Here is a 10,000-nt window from a genome sequence, read left to right on the forward strand (position 1 = left end):
GGATGGGGAGTGTTGCCTGGGATGTGGAAGCCCATGAGCAGTCACAACATCGTTTTCATGACCCTGAAGGTGCCTGGTCTTGGGGCTGAGCAGGAGAAGCAAGAGGACCCTGTGATTGTGTTCTGCGGGCTTCAAGGTGCTGTAGCACATCCCCCAAGTCTCTATGGAGCTCCCTATGCACCAGACCCTGGACCTGACTTTGGGTGACAGGATCTTGTCTCTGTGTCCTCCCAGTGGGGGTGAACGCCATCCCCTGAGCTAGTTCCAACTGAAGGGTGTGCAGGACCAGTTGATAAGGAGGTCCCAGGGTGGGTCCCAGATGTGATGTGACCTGGTAACATGGCCAGATGAGGTGGGAGAGGTGGTTCCACTGGCAACTGTTTCCCAAACATGCTATTATGTCACTGTTATATAACATATGTGGGTAGTAATAGTCCACAAATTCCGGGATTATGTCTAACAGCATGCATAAATATCCCCACTAACAAAAAAATACATATGTGAAGCAGTCACATAGCAAACAGAACACATGCATATCTGGAATCATAGTGGCCCTTACAATGGCATGCAGGTGACATTGTTCATAACAGGCCACCAATGATACTGTTTCAACATGGAACATGACTACAAACACATAGCACAAATTGTTGTACAATACAATATATGTCCCAATGGTGGGTATTCTATAGGCATACCCATTGAGTTGTGTGATCAGATTGTTGTTGCAGATATGGTGGGGGGGAGACAGAGATGTGTATTAACATCTATGATTTTCTTGCAGTATGAGGTCCTCAGACCTTTTTCCCTCTTTATGTCTTTCAGGCAATATGTCCAGGGAAAGACTGCCTATGTGCATAGTGGAGGAGAATGATGTCATCATCACATACTTGGTGCAGCATTACAACACACTGTTTGGGCATACAGCCCATGATCTGCAGGAGAGGACCGCCCTGTAGAACAATCTTGTCCATAGAGTAAACGATGTCGGCCTGCATAACTGCAGTTATGAGCAGCCATGCCCATCAGCGTGCTTCTGCGGTTAGGGTGCACCAGCTTGCAACAGGGACAGGGAGAAGGTCATGCCATCCAGCCCCCCCGACACATGTTGAGGAGCTCCTCGCCAGCCTCAGGGCACCTGCCCACTTGCAAAAACAATACCTGATGGAGAGCATAGTGGAGGTGGGTGCTATCCACACAATGCAGAAAAGTGTGCAGATAAGGCCACAGGGCACATCAGTAGACCACTGTTGCATATCCATCCGCATCTGTAGAGTTAGATCATGCATTTGTGAGATGAAATATGTATAGTCTGTTGCTGCATCGTAGTAATAAGCAGATGTGCATAATCTGTAGTATTGTGGGTTTGTACTGTTGATGTACTGTAATGCTGCACCCACCCTGTACCAATGCCACAGTTGTGGCTACTGACATCACATCTCTCACACAATTATGTAGGTCCCTCTGGTATACCTCTGGGGCAGCAGCCTGTAGTTGGTGAGTATGGTGTTTGTTCAGGTTTGCCAATACACCAGTCATGTTATGGCCTTGGTATATTCCATGCACACATTTAACATACCTACCCATAATGCAGGCTGTACATGTTCACGTATTGTTGCTGTTAACTGCACTGCATCACAGTGGTCACCATGATGGTGTATCTGAAGGGTATGTAAGACTCCTGCAATATAACTAACAACCTGTCATTGCAAGATGTGTGTACAGAGATGAACATAATGGTGGGACAAATGGCCTACCATAGGCACATGTCTGAAACATCACCATTATACAGTGCTAAAACAGTGTATATTCCACTATTACAATGGCAACTGTTACAGATCTACACTACAGCATATCACAATACTGCTTTCCACAACCCTTACAACCTGCAATGTGGTCCTAACATGAGCAATGAAAGTGTAATATGGAATCCTATGTTAGGACAGCAAATATGGGGAATATATACCTTCACAAACACTGGAAGCATATGTCTGCATACACTCCAGATAATATATTGTGGAAGCAGCTTTTGAGGCACCGACAGCATACATTCTTCATGAGTATGGACCTTCCAGCAAGTACAGGTCCTCAGTGTCACACCAATAAATGGTCTGCTGTCCAAGACGTTTGGCCATCACATGTGCCCACTTACCTGCAACAGAGGCAGCTGTGGCTTGCACACATCTTACAAGCCATGGAATGGATCCCATACCGAACAGGTAGCATGCAGGAGTTGGACACGTAGCGTTACCTCACCATTGCATATACCATGGCAAACAGTGCAGACAGTCTGTGGCGAGGATATATGGGACAGGATTAATGTAGAAAATAAACAGATGGCCATCCAAGACAGATGATGACACATGTTGCAAACTGGTCATGCAGGCTGCCTAGTAACATGCCACAATACTGAGGGAGTTGCAGGAATGTCTAGGAAGTACTGGCTATGCAGTACCCGTGTTGGCAATTGCCTGGACTCTGCATAAGTGTGGCCAATGGTTTAGGGTAATCAGGTGGGACAATTTTACAACAGGAAACATCAGCCAGGCTTCTATATAGATAGCATATGTAACAGCAAAGGTCTCCAGAAGGCATGCATTGCAATGTGTATGGGTGTACCAAGAACACATTGGAAACCTAGAGACAGTATCAATTAAGATACATGTGCTGCACAACCAACACCTCACACCATCTCATGCCCACCATCCCCATCTGCACCTTGCTGGTGCCAGTGTACACCTGTATGTTTGCAATTCATTAGCAGGGACTAGGCCAGTACACATGGTGTTCAGTGTTTGGGACACTGCGAAATGGCACACATGTGTAAGCCACAGTTTTCAAGCATCTGCAAAAAGGCTTAGGGTGGGGAAGGGGTTTCATCATAAAACACAACAGTGCATTGAAGCAGAGATCCAAAGGACACTATGAATGGCTGCATCTGCACACAGTCAAGGTCAGGAACTGTGGCAGACATAACCCTGACTCCACAGCAATAGTGACGGCACTGTGTGACCTCCAAGGGATGTGCACATGAGTTGACCTTGCAATCATGCAGAGTTGGGGGATATTTGTAGGGCAGAGTGACCGAATACTGGCAAATGCAGATGACCCATGCTAGTATACCCCTGCCAGGAATAGTGACTGCTGTAGTACACATAACAGTAGGTGCAACAAACCATCAAGATAAGGGCGTGCACACATATGCACACATATGCACCCACAAATTGTATGCATCTCAATCAGCATCTGCACAACTAACACGTGTGTTTGACACTGCATTTGATTGTATAGGTCATATGTCACATATCAGGTTTGTGTAATGTTAACCTATGCAGTAATGTGGCCCCATGGCATTTCAAGGAAGAGGGTGCCATATCAATAAGGGTGTGTACACTCTCCATAGCCACAGTAAGGTTTGAAGGTTGTCAGTGTAATTGTATTTTATTGGCCATACATGCACCACTGATGATGAGATCTGTAAATCAGACATCAGATATTCACAAATAACATCTGTCCACCTATCATCCCAAGTATGTGTTGGACAAACACATAGGGGCTGTGAGCAGCAGAGAAAACATAACTGACACATATATACACATTCAGCAATGGTGTGTATTGTGCACAGTACATGCCAGGGTGCCGAACAGGTGCACATCAATACTGCGAACATGGGTGCAGTGTGTTCCAGGGGAAGGGGCATCACCTACTAACACAACACATTCATCACAGAGATGTATAATGTTGCAAACAGGGATTGACTATAGCTGCACTGCATGCTGTTGAGTGCCATATGTCATGCATGTTGACAGATGGCTAATGAGAGGTCTCTGTGTAATATCTTTGTACAACCTAACTTGTAAGTGTGTGTGTGTGTGTGTGTGTGTGTGTGTGTGTGTGTGTGTGTGTGTGTGTGTGTGTGTGTGTGTGTATGTGTGTGTGTGTGTGTGTGTGTGTGTATGTGTGGAGGGGTGGTTTATTTCTCTGTAAGTGCTATCTGGTGGAGTGGAGGGGGGGTTGATGTATGTAGAATGCATGTGTGTATGTGTGTGTTAGTCTGTGTGTGTGTCCATGCATGCACATGTGTGAGTGTGGGGTTCTTTATATCTTTCAACTTCCCTTTGGAATTGTGCAGTACATGGACATGGACAGACACATGAAACACCAGGAATACTTTTCTGACATGTAATCTCAGGACAGCTGATAGTATAATAACGTCTTCAGCATGAAACATGCATTGGGAGGGAAAACTAGACACCAGGGATACTGTTTTAATTGCAATCAGCAGAAAGGTGAAACAATACTCACATACGCAGCACTACAGATGCATTGGGGAATTACTAAACAACACCAGAGAGTGTTTCCAAATATTACTCTACTCCACATAAAAAGTTAGAGCAACAGGTCTTGCATCTACTGAAAAATAGTTATGTATGACACTCCAGTGTGTGACATTATTGAATGTAGTAGCCCAAAACATATGGGGGCCATGCTCAAGATGTCTGGACAAAACCAGGGAGAACACTGGATGACATCAGGGAGTCTTTGAAAAAATTACTCCAATCAGGTCAAAAAGGTAATGGAGCAACAGGTCATGTTTTGTGATCACTTTCCTAAGCAATTAGAAGAATGATACATTAATGATTGGTATTATTGACTGTAATTATTCAAGACTGATGCAGGATGGGGAACTTAAGAGAAAAAACTAGGGACATTCTTTAAACTCTGGGACAGGTAGGTAGTATGGTGAAATGTCAGTGTGTGGGGTCTATATTAGAACATTGACGTTTCAAAACTTCGAATGTTCTAATATCGAACCCGATTCAGCAAAAGCAGAAAACATTGAACATACAGAACAGCAATCCACACACGTACACCTAAAATCTTACACCTAACCTTACACTAAACTATACACACACCATTAACTATCCACTTACCTTAACCCAAAACCTAACCCTAAGGTCCGTCACTATCGCACACTCACCTCACCCGCGCCCTAATCCTAACTCACCTACGCCGCCCTAACTCTCATGTCCCCACAATCACACACTTACCTGACCCATGCCCTAACCCTAACTCACCTAACCCACCCTAACCCTCATGTCCACACTATCGCACACATACCTAACCCGTGCCCTAACCCTAACTACCCTAACCCGCACTCAATCGCACACTTACCTGAACCCGACCCGTAACTTTCCACCACAGCTCTGAAAATACTGAAGCAACAGAAACGGACAACCAAATTATTTCCTAGGAAAAATTTGGTTTTCTGTTCCTTCAATATTTTCAGCTTTCGCTGAATAGGGTTCGATATTACAACATACAAAGTTTTGAAACTTCAATGTTCTAATATAGACCCGTGTGTGTGTGTGTGTGTGTGTGTGTGTGTGTGTGTGTGTGTGTGCGTGTGCGTGTGTGTGTGTGTGTGTTTGTGTGTCTGCGTGTATTGTTAAGCAATTATGTACAGGTCTTAAAGTGCATTTCTTGTTTTACCCTCACAGGTGGTGAGGTGGGTCAGGGTCCCTCCTGCAGGCAATCTGATGTTGGTGTCCATACAGACACTGAAAATGATGATAGGTGTGTTGAGGCACAGGCGGAGTTGTCAGGTGCTGAAGCTGCATCATCATTTGACATCCCACTGTTATCCACCCCATCCCCGCACCCAGTCACAATGCCTATACATACCCCATCACCAGTGGCCATAGCTGAGGGATAGTTGGCAGTTGGTGGCATGAGACAGGACAGTGTGGTATCTATGGCATGTATGTCTGGACACAGCAACCATAGCCGGATGTCCAGTAGGGTACCACATAGGCAGATGTAAAGGGATGCTCATTGGAGGGCTGCTGGTCATCGTGCCCCTGGAAGAAGTGCCACATCTGGTACCACTAGACACATGTTTCAGGCTGTCATGGAGGTGCAGGCACATATGGAACGGTACACCAAACAGGCTCTGAGGCTGCAGAGGGCTACTCATTCAGCTGTTACTGACAACATCCATGATCTTCCAGTTGCCCTCCATTATTTTTCAGAGGTCATGGATAGACGTTTGGGTTAGATGGTGGAAATCTTCAACTGTGGAATGTCAGTGCTTGAGCATATTGTGGGAGTGGTACAATGGTCACATGGATGTAGGCCAGCAACAACAGCTGGAGGTCAACGTCGATGTGCAAGAACACTAAGCCGCTCCTGTTATGGTAGTACCAGCCCCAGCACTGCAGGGGGGTGCTGTCCATACCACACCACAGCAGGCCACGTGTACATGGCCCTGGCCAGTCACAGGATGGACCTGGATCCAGCAGACATTGGTCATCATCAGGGGAGAGTACCATATCGTGACTTGTACCTGCTGGTGCCTGTGGAACCCCTGGCAGGCACATTTCTCATGTCTGTGGCCAGAGATGTTGAACTGCATACCCATATATGGTCTGCAGCTGTCCAACAAACACCTGTATACGGCAGCCACATGGCAGAATTGTGTGCATGCATACTCACACACAATACAAACACAGCTAGGGCAACCCCATACCTACACACACCACATCACCAAGACCATATTAATAATTAAACCCCCTCACTCACACACATGGTGTCAAACGTATGGCTCAGCCTAGGTGTCTGGCAAACCAACAACACACCCTGTGCATATGGTGATACCTGTGCCACATCCCTGTCATACATAACATAACACTGATGCAGGGACAGTCTAATATGGTTTTGATGCACACGTTGACTGTACTATGATGTACCAATGTAATGCTGTGTAACATGTTGTCAGCAATAAAGTTTAATGCTTACATGTCAGGAAGTGTAGCTGTCCAGCCATGATGCATTATAGCTGTTATTAACACTGAGTGATTGTGGACTTCATAATGTATTCCGTTTGTGCTGTAGTTGTCCATGTATCAGCAGGAGGATGGCCTGCTGTTGTATCCTACAAGGGGTAAGGCATTGTGTTGACACCTTGGCTGTGCCATATCCTGGGTACAGGTAAACACATGTCACAGGGCTGTATAACAGTTACTGCATGTGCCACATGGCTGATAGGTCTGGGGGTGGTGTATACAGGTGAGTGCATGGTGGCTGCTGTCAGCAGCCCTTCTACAGTGGAGAATGGTAAGTTTACTTGGTGGTACAAACCACATGTTTGTCTATAACACACACAGAGGCTTTGGTGTTGATACAATACACAGAGAATACTGTACACATGGATGTATGCACCTGTGCAAGGAATACATTGTAGCCTATGTAATTCCACCAAAACAGAATAGGCACAGCAACACATTGGGAAATAAGCAGTCTGCTAGTTTAATGTCATTGACGATGGTACTGGCAGGGTATATGTCATCTTCCCCAATGTAGTGCAATACTCAACTCGGTAAACATAGGTGTGCTGGTTTGGGTGGCACAGCCCTTCCCTTTGGAGGATGAGAGGTGCTGTAGAACCGAAGATAGTGTGATAGACAACTACTTAACCTGTTAATATGAACTGTACAATATTACGGCCAGCTAAGTGGGGGGATACACTCAACAGTAACTGCAATGATGGTGGCTATGTCCACAACATCCACACCCAGCTATATTTACCATCCCCAGTATTGCTCCACACCTATACAGTGGGGAAGAGGTCATTTACACATCTACCACTAGTTGTGATGGAATGTATTTCCACAGGATGATACCTATGAAATGTTAGCATATACCAGGCAGTTCTAGGACATATAACCTCCTGGAACATGTATATTCTGAAAATGGAAGTAGTTTCCTTCACATACGCACTCACTCTTACTTGACAATACTGGGACTAGAACCCCTACCTAGGTATATAGTGGTACTGATGTGTGTGGTCCTGCACACACCACATAGCTTTTAGGATGAGGTGTGTTCCAGGTTACATGTTACATGAAGAACATCCCCAGGCCTGTACAATATGGTAATGGGGGATGTACTGATTGTTTATGGACAATACATAGTGCGACATACTGTCATATACACATTGACAAACACATAGTCAGACACACATCTAAGAGACCTGGAAATATCAGTGCTAACTACCTTGTCAGTGTGCCCATTGTGTTACAGATAAGTTGCACACAGCACATGCATAACTGTGCTGGTTAGTGTTATCAGTTACCTGTATGGTTGATGGTGACAGTGGTCCCCATGTAGTGCAACATGGGACATGTACCGGGTGTGCCATGGAGTAAAGATACTATACCCAGCACCCACACCCCACAGTGGATATTGTATGCACTGAAACCCATGATAACACTCTGACATACCACCATCACACATTGACCAGGACTGCAATACAACCCTGTGTCTATGCCAAGAGTGCGACTACAGGGATATGCATATAATGCACATGCCACAAGCATAGTAGGGTGATGCATTGTCATGGCTGTGCTATGGTCAGCAACATCAATATCCATAATACTGTGTGGAAAGGCATATTGTATTAGGAGAAGGTGGCCTCAGAATCCTGTACCCTACAAATATACACACACATGCACACACTTGCCAGAACTCAGTGGGTATCCCATGCCTATCAACCCATTTGTACAACAGAGTTTTGCTGGTACTGCAATCTCCAGGTACCCCTTAGGGAGAAGAGTGTAACAAGGTACATGTAATGTCTGGTACAGCAGCAGCCACATCTAACTATGGCAATGTGGGGTGTGTGGTGGGTGTGAAGGACCTCAGGGTATTCTCAACTACAGGTCTACAAACAAACAGATACTGATATTCTCAGTAATGCACACATACACATTTGACAGTAATGGGGTCCATCGGTGCAGGTGTTCATAGGTGTGTATCATGCTATTGTCCATGGAGAGATGGGAAGTGTAATAGATGTGTGTACAGTGGTATCATGCCACCTGCCATGTGCCAGCAGGCTATCTATCAACAGATACCACAAGTGTGATCCTCTGGGTGAGTGTTACATGCATCAGCCAATATCTGGTTGCCTCTTGCAGAGGACCAATGAGGCACTCCAGTTGACATGTATGAGGCATGTATTACATAACATGCTCAGTGTCTGTCTTAGAGACCTGTACCCAAGCATGTTCTGTTGAGAGTAGTATTGTAGTTGAGGTATCCATGGTATATGGTGTGTACAGGGTGTGGATTCCTAGCTGTGGCATTCATAACACAGTTAGGCAGACATGTCAGTGTCAGTCAAGCATAGATTGCCTGTAAGTAGCCAAGATGGATACTTGACATCTGCACATCTGTACAGAGAACAGACAGACATCAGCTAGCCAACTAGCTATGCATTAGGATGAATGTGTTGACAGATAGACATCTGACACTGATAGGTATGCCATTACTACATGACAGCAGCCCTCACTGACATGTGCTATACACAAAGTAGCCTACAGTTATTTTCCACATGTCAGATCATTATCCAGTAGGAAATATTTAATGAGACACAGCTCACACACCAGGAACATGAAAGAGAGGGCTCAGAGTCCATCTTTGCATGCAGGGGTGTTTGGTTCCAGTACTACATTCTGCAATCTACTCTTACATGGGAAATCACTGTCAACAGTAGTAACGTAATGATACATTACATGCCAGTGTGACTGCATATAACCTGGGATACTACCCATGTATGTAACACATTCAAACAAGCCATATACACATATACACTTATATTTCCCAGACAGTAGACTCACACCCCTTGCTACTGTAATGACAGCACATATATGCATGTTATGTACATGGCAATAAATACACTTATTAAAGATGTCATTACCCTGCAGTTTTATCAGACCAGAATGTGAGCACTGGTTACCAGGGCTGAGCCACGCTTAGCAGGTTTCAGCATTGCTGCAATATAAATGCTAAGAAGATTTGTGCACTAGTAAGCGAAGCCTATAGAGTGTAAGCGCCTACATGAGCAGCGCTTACCGTCAGGCAAACCTGCACAAACCCACTTAAAGCTGCTCAAAGCTGCCTTAACCACTCTGTATCCAACAACCTTTGTTCTGACCAGCAA

The sequence above is a fragment of the Protopterus annectens genome, chromosome 1.part2, assembly GCF_019279795.1.
Source record: "Protopterus annectens isolate FY-2018-M chromosome 1.part2, PAN1.0, whole genome shotgun sequence".
In the NCBI taxonomy this organism is placed as follows: domain Eukaryota; kingdom Metazoa; phylum Chordata; order Ceratodontiformes; family Protopteridae; genus Protopterus; species Protopterus annectens.